A 24,250-nucleotide genomic window follows, 5' to 3' on the forward strand; every position below is an offset into this window, starting at 1 on the left:
TTTACATCCTTAATCAACGCCCCTGTCATCAATTCCTTCTTCCTTGTGAAATGTTCTTTACCTGACGCAATTCTTCTCCTTATTTCCCAGCTACTTTGACAATTTTGGCTAAAAACACTTTCGAGATACATATGAGGTCCGTTCAAAAACTTTCTGAACTTTCTTATTTCAAATATACTTCACTGCCAAATTATTGGTTAGTGTCCCCTTCAAAGTAGTCTCCTCCCCAACGTATACACTTATCCCAACGGTGTTCTCGCTTTTGGAAAAAGTCCTGGAACGCTTCCTCCGGATTGTTCATTAGCTCACGCGTGCCTCTCCCCTTTCTAAACTCAAACAGATCATCCCCTAAGTAATCATTTGCTCTACTCTCTATCCTTTTGTTGATAATCCTGAGAACAACTTTAGCTACTTTGGGAATAAAACTTATTGTCCTCCAGTCCTCACATGATGTAGCCTTTACCTTTTTCGGAATAGGAGCTAAAAATGATTTCACCGTCTTCCAGCCAGATTCCTTCCTCAAAGATGCTACGAATCAGTCCTTGTAAACTCTTGATGCTACATTTTCGTAAATTTTTTAGCTGGAATTTTGTCCAATCCCACGGTATCATTTGATTTTATCTCCCTTAAAGCTCTTTCTATCTCATCGTCGAGTATGCTTAAACCTAAGCTATATTCCTTGCTCTCCATGCTCATTCCTTGCTAAGCCATGCTCTCTTTCTATGTCTAAACATGTTGGCCTAGGTTCTCAATTCCACCAGGTCTCTTTCTTAATCCAATTTAATTTCCAAAACCCTCCGACTTAATGCAATAGTGCCAGATGCAAAACCAACTCCATCCTTGTAACAAACTCCCTTCCGCGACAGCACCTACTCATAAACCCCCAGCCCCTCCCGACTTCTTCCTGCATTTCTACAAGTATCAAATACTTCCTACCATGCACACTCTTCCCAGCTTTATGTACACGCCAATGCACCACGTCCCTAAATATTCGAATCAACAACCACAACCTCCTGTAACCCATCCTTCTTAAACGCCTCCCTCCCAGTCCTCAGATGCGATGCTATCCACAGCGAGCAATGGCTACGAAGCTTCGATTATTTCCTCCCTCCCACCAACAGCCACACCAATTCAATTAAGGACCTTAGAGTTAGCTTCTATCTATATTTTCAAATCCTACCCTCCCCTGCCGCACCCGGACTGATTTTTTTCCATTAAATGACACCTTTCTCTCAACAACCAATCCCGGAAAACGTGTCCTCCTCTGTGTAACCCTCCCTTCCCAGTATTCCCTCTTCTCCTTATCTTCCCATCAGTGACTCCTCGTACCCCATTGAAGTGAGTGGTTTACATTTTGCTCAATCCTTTTATTTTTCTTTTAGCTATAGTGAAAAGCGTGTTCATCATTCACAAGTTAAAGCCATAAAGGTGCTTCCTGTACAAATATATTCATAAATGCACGCCACATATTTTATGTATAATATGTAATTCCCCGCTGCTTTACGAGTATTTGCACTTGCAACTAGGCAAACTCAGGGTGACTACTCATTGATGCGTACGATAATCTAACAATTACTTATAATAAATAAATATGCTCTCATCGGGGGCAATGTTTCAATTTCTTATTATCCCAACGTTCTTACTTTGGTGGAAGATGACAGCTCCATTCTAGCAAGAAGATAGCAAGCCAGGGAAAAGAATATGCACTCTATAGTGCTCATCTAATAGGAATGAGTTGTGTTAAACCGCATCAGTGTTCCATAAGCTGACCAATGAATGTGCCTAAGCGGCAACATCGAAAATAACATTATTGCCGAGAACACAAAAATCCAAAGCATCGTGTGTCAGGTCAAGGTGGTAAGGGGATCACGGTCAGCAGAGCACACCTCATTTGTGAGCGGGCGCGCAGGTGGGTGGGTGGCTCTGTAAGAGGCGTGAAGGGAGTTTTAATTGAGTTAAAGTGTTCGTACGTCAACCTTCCTGCACCCCCCCCCCAACCCACCCACCCACCCTTTCTCGTCCGCCTGGCTAAAGCCCGGTATTCCTCTGCCACCTGCCCCTCTGACCCCCGAGTCCGAGTTCAGATTAGGGAGTTAGCTCTTCGAGGAGCGGCGGTGAAGAGGGATCAGCGGAGAGGAGCGAGTGAGTGTAGCACGCGTGGAAGAGCGAGGTTAATTACTTCGCTCTCTCCGACTTCCCGCCGGAGTGGCTGGGCGGGTTTCGCACCAAAACCTGCATACTTATTCCCATTTTGGTGCGGTGATCACTGCCGTTCTGAGATTATTTTTTTGGTAATCGTTTTATCCTTGAGAGGGGAATGGGTGGGGAGGCATGGAGGGAGAGGACCCGTGGTCGTGGATGCAAGTTTTAAGCGGATCTATTTCCGCTAATCGCGTACATGGAGCCTCGAAGGGAGAAGCGGAACCGGGAGGTAGTAATAACCCCGTTGAATATTGAACTCCCTCATTACACGACTTGGCTTGGAGTGGTTTTTTAAAAGGGCAATTTCCCATAATAACCGCATGAAATTTTTGAGGAGGAAGTTCAGCCTTATTAAGCGAGATTTAATGGTCCAAAATGAGACGCTTTACGTTAGATGGCGTTTTAAAAGTGCCTACATGACTGAAGCGAAATCATAGACTAACCTACAGGTTTACTCTACGGTATTTTAATATCTCGCCCGTGACATCTTTGCTAGGAGGGCAGCAATCTAATAGACTTCTGTGATATTATTTCAAAGTTGGATTTGATGGCGTTTGAAGATAGTGATGAACTAGTGCCGAAGAAACCTACAGAGATATATTTAAGTAAATGAAAAAGTACAATACGAAGAAGACGAAGATACAATCACTTTGTATAGAAAATCTGACGGCTAACTGCCTAGAATTATGATATTTTATATAATATATATTATATATTATTATTATAGGTTTTATACCGTTTACCTATAATAATAATAGATAATTTTGGATGGACACAAACTACCAAATAATTCTCTTGTCTCTCCTATTATAGCACAACCCAACACCCTACTCTGTAACAAGCCCCTATTCATCTCTGTACACTTCCTTCCTCCCTTCATTCCAACCCAGATCCCTATCCTATCCCTGCCCCTTCCTTGTTCTGATAACATTCTCCCGTCTATTACAGTCTTCGACGGTATATTACAAATCTGATTTCATGTCTGGGCAGTGTTAACGGCTATCGAAGCGTGTGGAGTGCTAAAATGAGAAATCCATGAGATGGTTCGTTTACACATCGATATGAAATGTACACGTACTTCTGAGCAGTAGCATGTTGTCCAGGCAAAAATTCAAACTCACAGTTTTTAAACTCTAGTTCACGGATTCGTCTCTGTGAAGGAATTTTTACTGTACTTGGTGAAGCCTTGATGAAACTGGCGAAATTCGAATGAATTGATGAAGTTATTTTATACGTATTATATCCTTAGCAAATCTCATGTTAATTTAAGGTACATCTCACCCGATCAGATGTGACTTATTTGGTTTCAGGGATATTTTTAATGCATTGAATATACGAGGGTCATCCGGAAAGTAGTACCCGTTCGTGAAATAAAGACACAAAAGTAAATATTAACAAACATAAAAAATTTTATTTGAAAGAGGATACTTTAAACTACTTCTCAACATAATCTCCAAGCAAATTAAGGCATTTGTCATAACGTGTGACAAGTTTCTGTATTCCTGCTGCATAGTCCTTCGCCGCCAGCTCATTGAGATATGCGAGGGACCCATCTTGCACAAATTTTTGCATAATGCAGATGGTGTTTAACAATTTCATGAACAATTGTTCGAGAAACATTGGGAAAATGCTCACAGATGTCATCAATTGTGACGCGCCGATCGTTCCTCACGAATTCGTCAACTGAGCTCACCAGTTGGTCTGTAATGACAGGCGGTCTCCCCGAACGCTCATCGTCGTGTGTGTTCCCCCTCCCCATGTTGAAGTTGCGACACCACCGCCGAACAGACGACTCGTCCATTACATTGTCTCCATACACCTCCTTTAATTGGCGATGAATATCACATGGGCGAACGTTTCTTGCATTGAGGAATTTAATCACTGCCCTCACTTCACAACTGGCGGCGTTCTCAATTTTTTTAAACATTGTAAACAATCACAGAAACAACACAGGCAATGCTAGCGTCACGCAACTTGGCTCAGAGAAGGCAGACAAGCCACTGAAGCTATCTGACCTCGTCCAGCGGCTACTCGCGTCGTCAGCACTTCATGCGGCACGAACGGGTACTACTTTCCGGATGACCCTCGTACATCGTATGCTTGAGTCACAAACTATACATTATTTAAACTAGGAATATGATCAAGTACTGTGAGATTTCTCTTTCATGTAAAGATAAAAAGAATGAGAAAAATCGAAAGAGGGGCTTTGTGGGGAAACAGGATGAAAGTGGCTATAATTAGGAATCGAAAGAAATTGACTCCCTGCGATCGAAATGAAAAATACCGATTGTCGAATCAGCACCTTAAATGTTGGGAGAGAAATGTGTAAGAGCGTCCTCATTTTCATCATCAGGAGGTTTCAAAGGATTGAGCTCTTTCAAACCAATTTGGAGTTGTCAAGGGCAGATCCAGGAATTCTAGATATTCCCAGCCAATCCCAAATCGAGAGATATAGATTTAAGCATTAGTTTCGGTGGGGTATTCCAAATTCTGGCCACTCCTATCCATTCTCTCCTGCATTTGCCCGGTTCTCGAAAATACTGGTCACATTGCAAGTCCATGAATTTTCCACCTACGGATTCTTCTGGTGTTATAAAATTGGTCACCACTTGTTACTTACCTGCACTTCATCTATTCACTTTTTAATTTTTATTACATGTAAGAGTTGATTGAGACGAAATGCAGCAGACGAATCGGCATGTATATTGGAAACACGGGCCTTGATTTTATTTGAACATTGAAATAATGCGACCGAGTGTCTAGTCATTATGATATCATTCGTCCTCATCAAACTTGGTAGCGTAGTGTATATTCATTCAGGTAACAATAATTTGTGATCAACAAGCGATTTGTGACACCCTTCATCCAAGACACACCCTTTCAAAACCAGATGTAGTGACATAATAACTCACTCTATCTTCTAAGTCTCCGTCGTTTCTAACATACATTTTCGGTTTTTTCTACATTTTTCGTTCATTAAATGTCGGCTCATGTTCCACCTCACTTCTTCCGAATCAATCCAAGTTTTACCTTGAATCCTGCATTTTCTCCGAAACCAGGACAAAAGAAATCGCCAGGTACACCCTCCTCAAAATCACTCTCTCACTTCTGCTTCGCGGTACTAGCGAAAATCCTGAGATTCAGCGGAGCCAGGAGCGAACGCGTCCGTTTATGCGACTCAGCACATTTACGAGTAGTGCTCATTCTAGTCATGCATCTTCCCTTCATTCACACGCGTTTTTATATGCATCTGCAGGGCCATGAACGCGTTCATTTCCCTAAAACCGTCATCTAAACCCAAAGAGCGTTTCTCATGGTTCAGGAGGGCGGGGGGAAGGGTTAGCATCTTGTGAGACTGAGCAGCAATTGGCCCACGAAAGGAAGCGGCGTTTCGAACAAAATTTGGATATCGAAGGACAGAAGAGAGATTTATTTTCCACGGTTGCAACACTCGATAAGCTTTCAAATACAACTTCAGGGGCGGCGGAAATAACCTATGTAATGATATATAAAATCATCATGGAAGGCGATCATTTACGGGGATAGCAGCAGTGAAAGTGATTTCCATCGTTGCTTCGGTCATTTACACGGTCCTTTCCCCTCTCTGAATGCATTAAGGATTCTCCAAAGAGTTGAATCGAATGGCAAAGTAATTACTGCCTTAGCGGCCTTATCTCGAAGAGTGGCTCATTCAGTCTGCCGCATTAGTACGCACATTGCATCGGACAAGCCGCATTTTCCTGTTTCACCTCATATCATTCAGTCAAAGTTATCATGTCAGTCATACCTTGATTTTTACGTGAATTCAAAATAATCGATATAGGGCATTTAAGACATTTTTATTTGATGCTTTCACTCAATTAAATGGTTTTCAGAATCCTACAAAACAGAAAAGTAAAACCTGATCGTATTTTCTGTTTATCTCCATTAATGACTTCATTACTACTATAATATAACGCATCCGTATTCCCTTTCTGAACCAAAACTGCTCATCCCCTAGGTTTAACCTGCTCTCCATCCGCTTGTTGATGATCCTGAGTACCAATTTAGCTGTGAGCAAAATCAAATTTTTTGTTATGATGCCTTAATATGTGACCGCCTTTTCCTTTTTTGGGATGAATAAGTCCATACAACTTCTTCTTAAGCCTTTATCTTCTTCGAAATTGGACTAACACTGTTCTCATAAAATCTTCCGGCCAGATTCCTTCCTCATAGGTACTACGAATCAGCACATATAGCCTCTTCCTCCCACATTTTCCTAAACATTTCAAAAGTTCCGCGGGAATGTTATCCACCCCCACGGCCTTATATTGTTTCATCTCCCTTAATACCCTTTCTATCTCATCGTCGAGTAAGCCTGGACCTAAGCTGTCTTCATCTACGTAATGTTCCGTTTATATGTCTAACTTTGTTGGTCTAAGTTCCTTACTCTACAGTTCTTCTATATATTCCTTCCATCTCTCTTGGATCTTTCCTGTGTCAACTATTATCATACCCACCTTATCTCTAACTGTTATTATATATCTTCCCTTTTTACTTCCCATTAAATATTTAACCTTTCTGTAGAGCGCACCGATTTCACCCTTCCTCTGCAGACTTTCCATATCCTTGCATTGCGTCTTCCACCAAACTTCTTTTGCTTTATTTGTTGCCCGCCTCAATTTATTTTTTAATTCTTTGTACTTCATTTTGCCTAACTCTGTTTTTACAGTCTTCTATTTTATCCTCTCATCCGTCTTTGTAATCATCTCATCCGTTATCCATGGTTTCTTAGTCTCTTTTGCGTTAACGGGTCCAATAGTGTCTTTTGCGACTTCAGACAACCCTTTCTCGATACATTCCCATTTTTCTTCGATAGTACTTAGCTCTTTACCATCCTCCATGATTTCCTCTACAGCCTGTCGGTACTCCCTCCTTTTCAATCCATTTAATGCTTCTAAATTCTTTTTTCTAACCCGCCGCCCCTGCCTTATTTTTTTGAAGCTTACGCTACATTTCATAACAACTAAATTGTGGTCAGAGTCCGCATCCGCTCCCGGGAAGCTGTGCGGATTGTTCACACTGTTCCTAAACCGGTGTCTAACCAGAATATAATCTAGCTGATACCTTTCTGAGTCTCCTGGCATTTTCCATGCATACCTGCTTCTTTAGCGGTGTCTTAACCAAGTGTTGGAGATGACTAACTCCTGTCTCCTGCAGAACTCAAGTGCTTTCTCCCCGCGGTCATTCCTCGTGCCTAAACTGTGGGGATTGTGGATTGAAATGCGACGGTAGGCGAAGGTAGAGAAAAGGCACGAGGAATGACCGCGGGATTAGATTATCAGCGGTTTACTTCGTTTCACTCCATTTAATTTACGAATACATACCATTTTGCGTATTATGCACTTCCAAGAGAAGTGTTTCTTTTTAATTTTTTTCATTTTGTTTAAAAATATTATTTTTTAAAGGCTGTATTTATGCAAGGAAGAAGTTCCACAATATTTGTAAATCTAATTTTAAAAACATTTCAAATGATTCTGTGTCAGTTTTAAAATTTATAAAAAATATTTGGATCAAATAAAGGAAAATCAAAAGTACTTTATTTCAAACATAATTCTGTTGAAAATGTGAGCATCTGTTGTAGAATTTACTGTAACATTGGCCTAAAAATTTTGAAGTATTGAATGGGAGTCTACTACTCTATGGTGGGAGAGAGCTCCCAAAATTGGTAGATTTAGTTTGTTCGTCAACTTCAGTGAACTTTATTCGATTTTGCTGCCTCGTAATAGGCAGGAAAATTATTAATTATAAACTCATTATTTTTGTGATTTTTAAGTAAATAAACAGATAAATATTGACCTTGGACTACGGTACTTAGAAATATTGCAAATATTAGAAAAATCGATGATCAAAATAGAAAGATACAATTCATCCATAATTTTGGTTTCGATGAGTTTTGAAAATTAATTAAAAATTTAAATTTGAGATTAACAATTTTTTCATTCGCTCTTATTTCGGTAAAGACAAAATGAAAGGAATAATACACTTTCTTTTGATTTTAAGTCTTGGTTTCCAATTTCTCTTGCATTATGTAGATTGAATTTTTTTTGCGTATTAAGTATAGTTTTGAAAATAACGAAACAAAAGAAGTAATATTGTATAGGCAGTAAATTTAACAGTTAGACCTAGTTTAGCGATCAAAGCGCGGGCTTCCAACTACTTACTACTTATAATCGCTTAGCATATTGGTACTTATTCCTAGAGTTCAAAGTTATCCATGTATATATAAAGGTAAAACTTCAGATTTTTTCTCACAATATTTGTTTTTCTAGGAAGTCGTACGATATCAAGCAGATCTTACTCAAGTAAATTTAAAAGTTTCAATTAAAAGTTTAGATTTTGCATTCCATTGAACGCTTTCTGCTTTTCAAAGGTTATAACACGGGGTGTATGGCTGTATATTCTAATATAACGCAAAAACGTGTAGGTATTCTTGTAATTACGAATTATTTGAAAAATATCAGCTTAAGTAAGTCCACTGAAGGTCTTATCCCCACTGTTATTATTTTATTTAGCATATATTTCCTCGAATTAATGTTATTGCTCGTGATAGAAAACTTAAGTCCTCATTACACCTGAATAGTACTAAGCGTATTTCGTATAATTCATGTTCCTTGTGTAAGATGAAGGAGGTATCCCGTTCAATTCGGATCAAAGATCTATGTTAGCTCCCTTTTGTGACTACTCCGACAAATCCACGACGTCACGAAGCTATGGCAAGCCTTATATTGGTGGAAGATCCCGTTTATGTAATACCCCCAGAGATAGATCTATGACTCAAATCAATTTGACTCATTTGCATAACGGGTTGGTAATTCATGCGCCTGACTTTGTTAACGCTATGAGGGCCACGCTTAACCCTGTTCCTCCGAAATAGCTCGGGGGTAAGTTAATTTTGCTGGTTCCTTTAAGTCGTCTACCCTTTTCTTCATGCGTTAGTCCAAGTTAAACAGTCTGGAAAATGGTAGAATTGATTTTTATATACGTATTTAAAGGAGAATTGCGAAAGCCATGGAGGCTTTTAATCTGGGATTTTAATAAAGTAGTTGAATCTTAAGTCGTGCATGTAACGCGACGTGAATCCCGTTGCGAGTGGCTTGGAACGGGTTTCGTGTGTAATTTATCCATGATGGACATAGAGGAAGGATGTATGGAAATAGAGATTCCCTGAGGGAGACAGCTAGAAATGAAGGAGGGTGAACTACGAGAGTTTTTGTTAAGTCCATGTCTGAGTGGTATTCAAATAACATTTGCATACGACGGGAACTTTTGTCTTTTAGAGAGGATGGAAATATTGCCCTTGAACATGAAGAATTTTTTTAGTAAATTTATGAAGAAGGAATATTCTAGCGCAGAGGTATTGAATTAAATATTCAGGTACAATTGAACAGAATAGAGATGAATGGGGTATTACCATAAGCTCGTTATGGATTTTGAGGCAAGCCGGTACACGAAATTTCTATGTAGGAACAATCCTATGGATGAAACATCAAATTGTATATAATAACGTGAGGACGGCCATATAAATTTCCTGTAATAAAAAAATTCTGTTCGATAAATAACGGTGACTATGAAATCATTTTACTGGAATTTACCTATGGTGAAATTTACTCTATAGGAACCTTCGCTACTCATAAAAAACTCCAGAAATAACTTTGTATACAGAAATTAAAAAGACCCAACGAAATATTACCGGCTCTCGAGTGCCTTTGTAGTTGCCAAGGTTGCCGAGTTACATGCTGAAATAAAAAGAATTGACAAATTCCAAAGAAACTGCGGGAGATGCCGCAACAGTAACTTTTTTAACGGAGTCATCCGCTAATGTGCATTTCAATGCAACAATTTCAGAGCGTAAAAATCATTCGCCTTGACTGGGACTCGAACCCAGATCCCTCAATATCCGGTCGAGTGCTTTAGCCACTTAAGCTACCGAGGCGTCCTCTTAAACTCTGAAATTTTTGGGGCTTTTAAAGGAACTAGATGTTATGACGAAATACCGTACATACAATGTCACATGTATTCGTAGTCGTGCGCGAGGCGCCACTGTCCACGAGGTTAAAGCCAACTTTAAACACGTATGGTGTTTTCCCTTTGACAAATTCCAAAGAAAAAAGTTCCTTTAAAAGCCCCAAAAATTTCAGAGTTTAAGAGGACGCCTCGGTAGCTTAAGTGGCTAAAGCACTCGACCGGATATTGAGGGATCTGGGTTCGAGTCCCAGTCAAGGCGAATGATTTTTACGCTCTGAAATTGTTGCATTGAAATGCACATTAGCGGATGACTCCGTTAAAAAAGTTACTGTTGCGGCATCTCCCGCAGTTTCTTTGGAATTTGTCAAAGGGAAAACACCATACGTGTTTAAAGTTGGCTTTAACCTCGTGGACAGTGGCGCCTCGCGCACGACTACGAATACATGTGACATTGTATGTACGGTATTTCGTCATAACATCTAGTTCCTTTAAAAGCCCCAAAAATTTCAGAGTTTAAGAGGACGCCTCGGTAGCTTAAGTGGCTAAAGCACTCGACCGGATATTGAGGGATCTGGGTTCGAGTCCCAGTCAAGGCGAATGATTTTTACGCTCTGAAATTGTTGCATTGAAATGCACATTAGCGGATGACTCCGTTAAAAAAGTTACTGTTGCGGCATCTCCCGCAGTTTCTTTGGAATTTGTCAAAGGGAAAACACCATACGTGTTTAAAGTTGGCTTTAACCTCGTGGACAGTGGCGCCTCGCGCACGACTACGAATACATGTGACATTGTATGTACGGTATTTCGTCATAACATCTAGTTCCTTTAAAAGCCCCAAAAATTTCAGAGTTTAAGAGGACGCCTCGGTAGCTTAAGTGGCTAAAGCACTCGACCGGATATTGAGGGATCTGGGTTCGAGTCCCAGTCAAGGCGAATGATTTTTACGCTCTGAAATTGTTGCATTGAAATGCACATTAGCGGATGACTCCGTTAAAAAAGTTACTGTTGCGGCATCTCCCGCAGTTTCTTTGGAATTTGTCAAAGGGAAAACACCATACGTGTTTAAAGTTGGCTTTAACCTCGTGGACAGTGGCGCCTCGCGCACGACTACGAATACATGTGACATTGTATGTACGGTATTTCGTCATAACATCTAGTTCCTTTAAAAGCCCCAAAAATTTCAGAGTTTAAGAGGACGCCTCGGTAGCTTAAGTGGCTAAAGCACTCGACCGGATATTGAGGGATCTGGGTTCGAGTCCCAGTCAAGGCGAATGATTTTTACGCTCTGAAATTGTTGCATTGAAATGCACATTAGCGGATGACTCCGTTAAAAAAGTTACTGTTGCGGCATCTCCCGCAGTTTCTTTGGAATTTGTCAAAGGGAAAACACCATACGTGTTTAAAGTTGGCTTTAACCTCGTGGACAGTGGCGCCTCGCGCACGACTACGAATACATGTGACATTGTATGTACGGTATTTCGTCATAACATCTAGTTCCTTTAAAAGCCCCAAAAATTTCAGAGTTTAAGAGGACGCCTCGGTAGCTTAAGTGGCTAAAGCACTCGACCGGATATTGAGGGATCTGGGTTCGAGTCCCAGTCAAGGCGAATGATTTTTACGCTCTGAAATTGTTGCATTGAAAAAGAATTGATATCAGGAATCATCGGTTACCAATCTATATTGTTGCCTTATGAATCAATATTTTTACTTCATAAAGTTCAGAAAAACAATAACATAGTGTTCAGAATTGTGCGTCATGTGCTATTTCATTTTATTAATGGTAAAAGAAGGAATAAATGCAGTGCAAATTTATTCCTTGGTGCAACAAGCCACGTTAATTGGTTTGGAATCACCGCACGTAATATGTGTAGGGTTGAGGATCCTAATTCATATGTTACGTTTAAAAATATCTCCCCTTTTTTGGTATTGTTAATTTAATCAAAAGTTATAGAATTAGTAACTGTAAGAAACGTGGGTTGCGCTCGAATCATGAGGCCGAAAGCAGATGGTCCCACATTGAACGGGATTCGAGAGAGAGTGAGATCTTTGTTACGCGCCCTATCGCGTCCTATCACCTTGTCCACAGGATCCGTTCCCCGAAAGAGGGAAGCATATGGCGGGCGATATTACTGAACCCACCGAGGGGACTTTAAATGTGTCGACGCCGCCCGTGCTGACTGACACGCCAAAACTACTTTCCAGAAGAGACGAGGGACTTTTCGAGATTGAGATGAAAGGTAAATGATAATTAATTGGAAAATGGGATTATTATAGTCTCGCCCTCGTCCTCGTTTCCATCTGGATCGATTAAGCGACCGCAGCAGTTTGCCAATCGCGATGGGCCCGTGTTGACTGATCGGATAGCGATGGCGAAGGGTCACGTGAGTGGTGGTTGGAGGCGTTTTGTGGACATTTGACACAAGGGTTGATTCACACCTGTACTGCTGATGACGGGAGGGACGGGGAGAAAATCCTTTTCCAACCGAAGGACTCAGCCCGCGGATAAACTTATCACATCTCTGGAAGCATATGACTATCGAGGGACAAAGCATTCCTTGACATTCACGTGACTCGTGCGCCTCTGTGTATTTTTACTGCGGGTACGCATCTCTCCCATTGCCCACATGATTCCAATGTTGGTTGGGAGACCTCTTAAGACTGAGGGACAATCCTGTTACTTTGTTCTTAAAAAACCTTTAATATATTTGACTTAAGATTTCGACGCTATTGTCGTTTAAGTTTAATTTGTCGATCAATAGCTTCATTTAAGCATTTGTTTGCACTAATGTTTTCCTTTTTACAATTAATGACTACATGAAAAGGAAACATTTTCAATCCAGTTCCTGGTTTATTCATTTAAACTCTAACTCGCATTGTCTTCACATTACTTAAAATTATAAGGCTTTGATTTTATATAAAAATCATTGAATTGATGGTCTCTCATACCTACTTTCGCACTATTTCCTCATCTTCAAAGATGTAGCTAGTTGATTTATCATATTCACTTTGTTTCGTAATGAATTAAAGGAAAACCCACATAGCCGAAGTAAGTTAGCACTACTCGTCCCAAAAAGAAAACTAAATATGTCGTGATGGTCTGTGGGAAAAGAAATCCCACGTCAGTGACCAACCACACCATGGGATCCTTCACAGGGTTAAAGGGACTCCGTTAAGGATACCTGAGTTTGTGAACACGTACATACTATCCGTGACTGTTTACGGAAATAAATTCGGCGCCATGGGCAAACACGGAGCTGACACACTCACAAGCGCTCAGGAAAACTCTCACTCCCACATTCAAAAGGACCTCACTACTGGGAGAATATTACTCAAATTGAGCAACGTCATGAGATGAACAACAAACAGGGAAAGATGAGGGGGTGCATCGGATAGGCGTATTTTGGCTACAAGGTGGCCATTCTCAGTGAACTGAAGGAAAATCAGTTGGGTTGATTTTGGGTTGGGTGCGTCTGTAGTAGGACATTGGCGAGGAAGTAACATTCCCGCAGACTACTACAGAAGAATATTATGGTTGAGAGGTGGTGGTTGGTCGCTGTCATGGAATTTCTTTTCCCACAAACTCTCACGACACATTTAGTTTTCTTTTTGGGACAAGTAAAGCTTACGACTATGGTAGTTGCCCTTCAATTTGTTTTTTTACGAGGCCTTAGAGCTCAAATTACCTGGATTTTAGCTTTGTGTCGATTATGCAATGGTAGAAATTAGTTTAATTCACAATATGTTGGAGTAAAAGCCTAACGCCGTACGTAAAGCCGGTTATGATGCTTCTTTCACCTTAGGTGTTATTAAAGTGTGCTTACCTCTAAGAATTACAGTTAGAACACGTACGCAGTGACATCAAAAACATCGTGTTCATTTATTTAGTGCGGAAATGCGTCAAGAGAGAATCATGGCCTCGATCGAAAATGAGGCACACTCAGGTTCCCCGTGGTCCGTCATCTCTGTTGCTCCATATCAAACCTATTAACAGTTTGAATTGTGTTGGAGGTGCAAATAATTACCCAAGCACCTTGTTCGTTGGGCATTCGAATCTCGCTTTGGAAGAAAGAATTTTTATAAATCACCTTGCACAATCGAGGTAGTAGTAAGGGAGGTATTAATATTCGTCTTGTATTTAGAATTTACCAGTGACCTATCGCAGTCACAAAGGTAGGTTTTGATAAGGGAGGATAGAAGAGCAAAAGAAGCCCAAAAACGTATGACATTCAAGCAGGGTAAGGATGAGAGTTCCTTTCCCTTTGACATAATTTGGTTTGTTCCCCACGAAGTTCACGTATCCAGAATATTAAATTGCTGGTCTTCTAGGTGTGGATGTCCAAATATCTCGTCCGGTATTTGAACCCAAGACTTTCAAAAGAAAGCTTCATTCACTAGGTCATCATGTCCCATTTCACTGTCAGATTCCTAAAAAAATGCCTAGATATAAATATGTAGGAATTCATTCAATACTTCAAACCAAGTAACCATTGTGCGGTTTAAATGTTTTCATTTTGTTTTGCGAATAAGCCTAGGTGTATTGACCGGGTAAAGTTCTGTTGTTATTTTCCAGAATTTATTAGATTATTGTTGTTATTTAAAGGGTTAAAGTAGATTTTGGATGGACGCAATCGGTCAAACGGTGCAGTGACAATTCCCTTGCCTCTCCTAACAAAACACAATGTGACATCTCTCTTCAATTCCTCACACGAGGGTAGACTACAATGTTACCGACCAATCAAATAAACGAGATATATTTTCTTCAAATTTTTTTTCACCATGGTTGCCTTTTATTCAATACGTTTTTTCCAGTGATTCTCAACCTTGTTTAAACCTTACAAATAGCAGTTGACGTCTTTCTCCGCAAAATAGGCGTTTACGCATGCGATAACCTCCTTGTCCGATGAGAATCTCTGTATTCCAAGCGAGAATTTAAGTTTAGTATAAAGAAAAAAGTTACTGGGAGCCAGATCTGGTGAATACGATGAGTGGTTAATCAATCGGAAGTTCATTTCGTGAATTTTAGCCATGGTAACCACCGATGTTCAAGCAGGTGCAATGTTATGATGGAAAAGCCGTTTCTTCTTCTTCAAATGCGGTCAGTTTTTTGCAACTTCGGCCATCAGCTAACCTTAATACTATCCTGTAATACACTCTTTTTATTACTTTACCCTTTTGAGGATAACCGATGAAAACAATTCTGTGACTATCCCAAAAGTCAGTCGCCTTCACCTTACCGGCCGATGGAACCGTTTTTACCTTTTTCGGAACAGATTCACCCTTTTCAGTCGACCATTTTGACTATTCCTTCGTCTCGGGCGTTTAGTGGTAGATCCGAGTTTCATCTGCAATTATGAATCGACGTAAAAAATTTAACTCGCCTCCCTTAAACCACTCCAAAGGGCTCTTGGAAATGTTTATTCAAATGCTTGTTGGCTCAAAGTGAGCAAACGCGGAATCCAACGCGCGGATAGCATACGCATGTCTAATTCTTCAGCCTGTATACACGACAAACGCATTCTTACCACATGCCCATTGCCCCTGATATCTCTGTAACCTTCATTCGACGGTCGTCCGGCAGCGTTGGGTGAAATATTTCGATCTTATCGGTGGATGTCGCAGTTTTAGCCGTCCCGAACGCTCATCTTCTGTCAGGGTGGTCCAGTCACGTTTAAATTCAGCTTCCAAAAATTCCCCGGCCGTGAATGTTTCTACTGTGTCCCCGTACACAGTGTCCAACTCGTCTTTGATTTTCGTGGGTGTATTCCCTTTCAAAAACAAATATTTAATTAATACTTACTGCTCAATTTTTCAATTTTTATAAAAACCCTCGCAACAGCTCACTCAAATGATTTTTAAATAATGTCGGTGTGTCCAAAGTGGCTTAAAGTTTGGAGAGAACCTTTCAACGCGTGCGCAAACATATTCCCAAACTATTTTTGAATGGTGAGGTCAGCTTCACGTTGAGGCTGAAAACAATTCTGACAACCCTCGGAACTTCTTCCACCTTTCATTCACTTATTATATATACTTACTAAATACATGCCACGTGGATTTCATTTGTGAAATGGAAAGGAATTTGTCAGTTGATGCATGATACACAGAAAGGGTTTTAGAAACTATTTGACCATATAGGTACTTAGGGATGTATTTTAATTAATCGAGAATGACTTACCCAAAGATTTCTCGGAAAAAAACATTGACTTGCCTCATTACGGCCTTAACCAATACCAACTGTTTAAAAAATATAAAGTTTTTCAAATCGTACCTAAATTTTACCTATATGTAATAATGATTTTACCTGAATATAATTCTGACCTAATCGCGTCCTCATGACATTACTAGGACTGTTGGCCGTTGATTGTTGTTTTTTTTCTGATACTTTTTTTCTTCACTATTTCTATCCCGCTTGCGAAATCTCTCTTGCTTCTTCCACTAGTAGTGACCCCAGTTCCTAAATTAAAAAGCTCTTCCAATTTCTCTAGTGTGTATTTTGCAAGTCTTACTTGGAGATAATGTTGAAGACTGTAATGTTGAAGACTGTAAGAGGGGAGAATGTTAGGCAAACGAGGAAAGGGAAGGAACAGGATAGGGATGTTGGACGGGATGAAGGGAGGAAGAAAGTACTCAGAGATGAAGAGGGACCTGATGTAGACTGGGATGTTGTGTTTTGCTAGGGGCCACAAATTGTTGAATTAGTAATTTTGTCCATCCAAAAACCTACCTTAACCGGTAGATTACCTAATAAATAAACTTGGAGATAATCTCCCCTATTTATTCTTCAGATCATTACTCATTATTATCCTGTTTTTCTTTACGTTGTTCTTTTTCATTCCTTCTTTTGTGAGATCTTTCTCTTCTGCCCGTTGAGAAATGTCTTCAGCAAATAGTAGCTCATATTTTCTTTTTCCTTGAATTCATAAACCACCTCTTGCCAATTTCTTGATCTCCTCAATTGCCTTCTCGTTAAGTATACATTAATATCAATATATTTATTATCCCTGCGTACTTTCTTCCTTTATTTCAGTCCATCTAACCACTGCTTTCTTCTCTGTGCATAGGTGGAGCGTGTCGTTCTTCTCTCGTTGCATTTCATTCCGAATTCTTTTAGGATACTTGCATAGCATCGAATTCCAGTCCACGTTATCAAATGCTATAGTCCAGTCCACGTTATCAATGCTGAGTCTGAGAGTAAGAATAGACCCTCCTGCTCGGCAACTGCTTTTAAATCTTAATTGGCCCTCATTTAAATAATCCTCTCTGCTTATCTCCATTATTTGATACATCATTCATGCAATAATCCTCGATACATGTGTGGTCGGAATGATGTTTAGGATTTTTCATATCTTAAGTTACAGGATCATTATTTAATATATGTTTAATCAGAACATCACGCCACCTTTTATTTAAGAGTAAAAAAGAAATCATAGAATCCTAAAGTTTAAATACTTTTTATCTATTGAAAATATTTTTGGCATGAGTTCAGTTTTATAATCGCCTAACACATATTAGTATTGATACACTTAGTGGTGATTGGAGCGTATTAGAGGGAGGGGGAGGAAGCAAGGAGGCTAAACTAAAATCCCTCTGCAGTGCGTGTACCTCCGGTAGCCAGGGTGGCGGCGCATTCCGACGCCGCCTGTGCTTCCGCTCGCGAGTGGGGGGGTGGGCGCGCAGCGGTCCTGATCGCCGACCGGTTCGACGGCGCTCACGGGCGCTCACAGCCAGACGCCTTCCAGAGCGCCCTTGTCCTTGACGACTCGGAGGGGTCGAGCGCGGCTCGCGTTCACGCATTGGCCGTGGAAGATGCTGCTAAGTCGCTGGTGAGAGCGAAGGGTCGCGTTTCTCTTTTCATCAAACTTTGGAGGTTGAAAATAGCGCAGGGCTACATCAAGAGCGAGACTGGGATGGGCAATTGTATCTTTGAAAATGTTCTCCCTAATGATATTTCTGCTCAGAGTTTAAGACTATGTGCTAGGAAGGTCAGTAGTGTCTGCTTTATTATTTACTATTAATGTGGTGGTACTTTACCACATTAATGTTATTATTGTGATTTTTTGTGTGTTTCTGCGTTAAGAAAATTATACAAAGGTGCTTAATTGAGTTTGATTTTTTTTATTGTTTTAAATTTTTTGAAAAGAATTTATTCATGTACTTTTTTTATTAATTACTATGGATAATGGTGACATCTTGGTTGTACATAGCTAGAAAATATGCAGTTGTTTGCAGGATTGTAACTTTTTCGCATTTAACTCTGTTCACGCTACTATTACGAATTTTGCGGAGGGAAGAAATTGTTTAAGTCTACTATTAAGTCTTTATATTCTCTTAATTTTTTCCAGAGTAGGTAAATCAAGTATATCACATGAAAGCATCGATTAATTTTTTTAAAAGGCTTACAATTGCTACTCGAGGCACGAAATATTCCATTCGTATTGTTTATAATAGGAAATACCAGTCATTATATAAATAAAGCATCTCGACTGGTTCCGCATTGCTTATGGTTCAGCTAAATATGACATGAAGTCTGCGAAATGACTGAGTGTTATTTTCTAATTTTCACTAACTATTCTTCCAGACATTAAATTTAGGTTTTGAGCCGATTGGTTCAATCTAAATTTTGTTTTCCCTGCCACAGGTCACATGAGGATATCAAATTCTTTGGCTAATGGCTAAGATAGTGAAGATTCGTGTAAGGATTGATGGAAAAAATTGCACGAAATTTTCACAAATGCAATTGACGTTCGCCAGGGCTCTTTAAATAATTTATTCGGATTAAACGCGGTTGGGAACATGAGTTGGGGGTCCGACGAGACTTGCCAAGTAAAATCTGGGTATTCGTCGAAAGCCAAATCCAAATCCCAAAAAAGTGCTCCTTAAAATTTCGAGCGTAACCTAGGATTCAAATCTTTGTAGTGCGTCCCAGAATTTAGGACTCACCTTCTCGAGGAGGAGGAGATTATAGTCAGGGCACGGGCTTCGGTGGTGGCAGCGTAATGTTTTCTCCTTGGCTTCCTCTTGTTCCCGAGGCAAGAGGGCGGGTGGGTCGGCGGGCGGGGGGGGAGTGGAGAGGGGTGGCTGTAAAAAAGTGCGCGCGGGAGTGTGGGGGTTTGGGGGGGAGTAGGCTAGGCACGCATGAAATTCGTGGGCCGTAAAGATCTTCTCTTTCCCCACCGCACAACTCCCTCCCCCCACCCTCTTGGCAGGATACCCGCGAGGGGAGGGAGGGGATCGTGCCGGGAATGGGAGGTGGGATTTGCATCCCTCGGTTGCCAGGGAACGAACGGCTTATGCCTAGGGGTGGGTGTGTCTCGGCGTCAGTGGCAACGTAGCTTTTCTTCGAAGAATCCATCGCGGGACGGATATCCGAGCACTATGCGCCAGTGCCCATAAAAAATATGACGAGTTGGGAAAAAAGAGGCCGTAAAATTGCAATCGAACTTGTTGAATATTTAGCCACCTGAATCTCGCCGAGGGGGAAATTTTTCCTCATCGCAGATTGTTTTATAATTGTCAATAATTATAAAGGCGTATACAGTGACAATGAATGTACATTACATACTTATCCCTATCATAGTAACGCTTTTTGTCAATCACTTGCAAACAAAATTTGTCATTAGGTATCAATATTCCTAAATTAACTTCATATTACATGATTAAAGTGATTACAAGGATATGATTTTTTTAAATAAAATAAAGATCATTTTTCCATGAAAGCATTCTGTTAGTTAACTAGACATAAAGATAGTCAATCCATGTTGTAAAGGCTTGCACGAGACGCATTGATTCAGATTTCTTGTTTCGGAGTCATTATGGTAATAACTATCGTGGAGGAAACCTGAATTACTCGGAATAATGACCGCATATTAAGTATAAAAAATAGGTGACACAAAAATCTGTCCCTACCCATTGGTTTTTCAGCCTCATATTGAAAAAACGAATGTTGTTAAATGTGAACTCGTGGAACCGAGTGATAATGATGCACTTATAAAACAAATCATTTATTATTCTTCCGTTTAAAGATGTAGGCGAAACGATATATATTTTTTAATAATTTTATTATCATTTATTGCTACTTGAAAATTGACCAGTGATTTGGTCAAGTTATTTTCTTTGACGAGTAAACCAAAAGATACCACGCATATATTTGGTTCTCGTGTAAGGACGCAGTAATGTTTGAAGGTATTTTGCTGAAATCACCAATCGGTGGAACGAAACTGCGGAAATACCACCCCATGCTCATATTTAAATACTTATTATTAACGATTTTTGCCTATCTATTCTATAACTATTAGCCACAAGTACATATGTATACCAGTCAGCTAGTTTAAAATATTCAGAGTTCCCGAAAATATATAAAATTACATTTTTATTTTATTTCGTTGGAAGTTGGTCTCTAGTCAATGAACTGCCCTGAACGAATGGTAAGCATGATTCCTTGTAAATTCGCAATCGCATGGGAATCTTAGGAATACTCATTTCCAGCATTCGCCATGTGAAGTAAGTTTCTCACACGTACCCGGCTCGCTTTTTCAACTCAACACCCTCTGCCAGACTCCGGAGCCGCTTACATTAGCAGTGAGTATATTTCTCAGCCGTACGAGGGCGCTATTGGTGAGCGGCGAGTGCGCACGGAATTGGTTTCTCTGCTACGTTTTCCCCTCTTCTCCCCTTCTCCCTTGCCTTTATACTCCTCCACGTCCCCCCCTCCCTCTGTCATCTTCGCACTCCGCCTTCTCCTTCCGCGGCCGCCGCAGCACCCACTCTCATTTGACAGAAACCGTAAGGACGGGGTTGGTTTGTCCCCACTCGCCCAAGAGATGTCGCTACTGGTATCCCGGGAGATAACCATTGGTGCCAGCGTGTTGGGGGACTGCGTTTGGGGCGAAGCGAGGTTGTCCGCCTCCTTCATTACGCTCGCCCCACTGGCCTAGGCAAACGTTTCCTCTCCTATCCACACATCGCGGTACAAGCCCATTTGGCTCATTGATGGCTTGTAAACATCTTTTCCCTACCACCATCCTCTCCTCCGCTCCTCTGAAGAGGTCTACTGTTTGCATTCTCATGTGGGGTACGCGTGCCAAATATATTCATTCTGCAACTCCCGGTGACGTTGAAATTCTACGAATAATACATGGACTGAAATCATGAAATCAGCATTGAAATCATGTTGAAAATAAAATTTTCTTCATGAACAATTTTCTCGATGAAAATTATGAAAAACTATCAATCATTCATCACTGTTGGTTGAACTCACAGGCTATTTACCGGGTTAGAAAACAGTTAATCGTTGGAATATGACACCATTGTCTTCAGAGTAACTCCGTCAATTGACTGTTTACTGTCGAACAAGCATGTTATGGGTGTGTATACTTCATCACAATTGCGAAACACTGTTTTAAACAATTAGGATAAATTAAAGCAATACTATAATAGCTTAATCGTTTTGTATTTTGATTTCTTATTAACTGAATTTTAAAACGTTTTTCACAAGGAAAGCGTTCCACAGACTAATTAAAATAAAACCGGGGGAGAAACACGAAATCTGCGAAATAGCTACTTGCTGACAAAAGTGGTGGACTTGATAGTGAAGAATTCTTTAAGTCTGTAAATGCCTAAAGCCCTGGTGACGTAATGCATGAATGATAGCTCTCAAGCAGGTTACTATCGGTGTGTGGTACACGCCGAGTGCGTTTTTCCCAAAGAGATTTCGCCCAGAGGAAGATTCGCGATTAGTTCGAATCTGTGATCAATCTCTTTGTTGCCATGTAGAATTCACGCATTGTTCGTTTTGTATTTTTCCGCCAATATCCATTAATGAGAGTTGCTTGAAGATACAATTCCCTTTCAATTTTGTTCTCCGAAATATTTTTACAAAAAATATGCTTTGGACTCTAGATTTAATTCTTAGTTTTTAATGATTCGTGTATTTACCACAGAATTTCATTTGGAAATTTTGGTCGTAAATGAAACTACCCACCCCGCCTCCCAAAACAGCATTAATCCCTTTTGTTTCCACTGTTTCAATTAATTTAATAGACATCTTGGTCTCCAAAACATTACTTAACTCTTTTGACGACTTGTATTGTACTAATTTATTTAATATTAGTAGCCATCTACCGGTCTGAGGTAGACTATATGGACTTCAAGATTTTGCAAAATGCGGTTCAAAGGAACACACGCTCTAAATGGAGCGTACACACACCCATGGTACTGTACCTAGTTACGGACATAGGTGAGTGCATGTATACTAATTTATGTGTGGAAATTCGCCGATATAAATTAATTTTAATCTGAAAAATAGAAATTACTCTGTCGTGTTACATTTACAAACATTTTGTTTCATTTCCTCGGACTTGAGTATTGAACATACATGAAATATCTCTCATGTTTAATTCGAGGAAAGGTCTTTAGTAAAGGGCTTTAAGGGAGAGGAAATTAATATTTAATTGCATTATTTCATTTCGTTGTACAATCGCTTACCTACATTTCTTCCTTGATGTTTACATTTTATTTCGGTGTTCACAAAATGTCAAAGATTAGGTTCTAGTCCTCGAGGATAAATTCGCATTGTACATAGCTAGAGTTATACGGAATTAATTTAAACCGTGAAAATAATTTTTTTAAGAGTCACTAGTTATGCTGCACGATTGAAATGTTCTGTTGCTCTGAACGCGTTGCTACAAAGGAGTGGTAGATTGGCATTTCACACCGTGGCAGCTTCTTCTCCTGGGTTGGAATTCCTCTGTAGTACTTGTTTCAGAACTGTGGAATTAATTATTGATCAATTAATTCGATCACCCCCAAAGAACGTCATGATATGGTTATATTTGGAGCCACAATTCCCCGTTTTTATTGAAAGAATTATTCCAGCTATTCTTCAGTCATCATTTTCATCTTTGGTTTGGTTACCTTATTTGGGTACCGACACGGTAGTGCATCAAATTTGTCTGTTTTTATGATATGATGTGAAGAAAATAAGATCTGAAAAATTAATATCATTCCAGTATAGCGTGAGAGTGAGCTTTAATACTGTGAAAAGCTTCACGTTACACGCTATATAATGTTCGGGATACGTATGATCATATCGGACCTTTTGAAATATGACATAAATAAATGGGTTATTTGAGCAATTTCAACAGAGGTGATGGTGAAATGGCTTTTTTTAAGACTAAAAGTGATATTCGGTATAGATGCTTATGCATTATATCTAAATTTTACACGAATTTAAATTTAAGTATAGTAGGCAAATCTTACAAATTCCAATATGAATGTATTTGTCGTCAGCCATCTATAGACTTCTCCCTTCGAGCATATTATATGGTTCTGGATGGTAAAGGACGCTGGTAGATGAATGGCGTCTTGCAGTTGGTGAATACATCTTGAGAACTATTATTTTGAGCGTCTGCAAGTTGAAAACCCAAAATCCAAATTGTTTCTCTGTCCTTTCGAGACAGGTATCTATTTATTCATATGTCGTACCAGTCCAATGGACTTCGACAATTTTAATGAGATCAATCCTTTGATAAGAGCTAATTAACATTTTGCAACCAAAGAAATCACTGTCGAGTTTTTGCTAATATACTTAACTTCTTTTGTGTTGAAATGGGATCGCACTTCAAGAAATATGTCAGATCACTTGAAGCATCTGGTGCGATCACACGGAGAAAATTCTTCGTATTTTGTATTTTTTAGTACCCTGCAAGCCACCGCTAGGGTGTGTGGCAGATTTTTGCAATGCATGTGCCTACAGGCTCATGGTGTTTTATTTTGGATGTTGATTTAAATCATGTCCACGCATCTGTACACTCTGGAAACCTCCTAAATGTTATATTTAAATTGGCCCAACTGTTTTGGAGGACTTTCTGGCCTCTGTCCACTTTTTTAAGCCTTTAATAATAACACTAATATTTAAATTGTTTCAAATATGTTAAGCTACACCCTGTCCCTAATCGTTGATCATAACTCGGTGTTCTATGTTTTTTTTTACTAAGCATACCTGTTTTTTTTATTTCGTATTTTTGACAATGCTCATTTTTTGTCA

This window comes from Hetaerina americana, unplaced genomic scaffold (assembly GCF_022747635.1).
Source record: "Hetaerina americana unplaced genomic scaffold, ioHetAmer1.1.p SCAF_2, whole genome shotgun sequence".
NCBI lineage: Eukaryota > Metazoa > Arthropoda > Insecta > Odonata > Calopterygidae > Hetaerina > Hetaerina americana.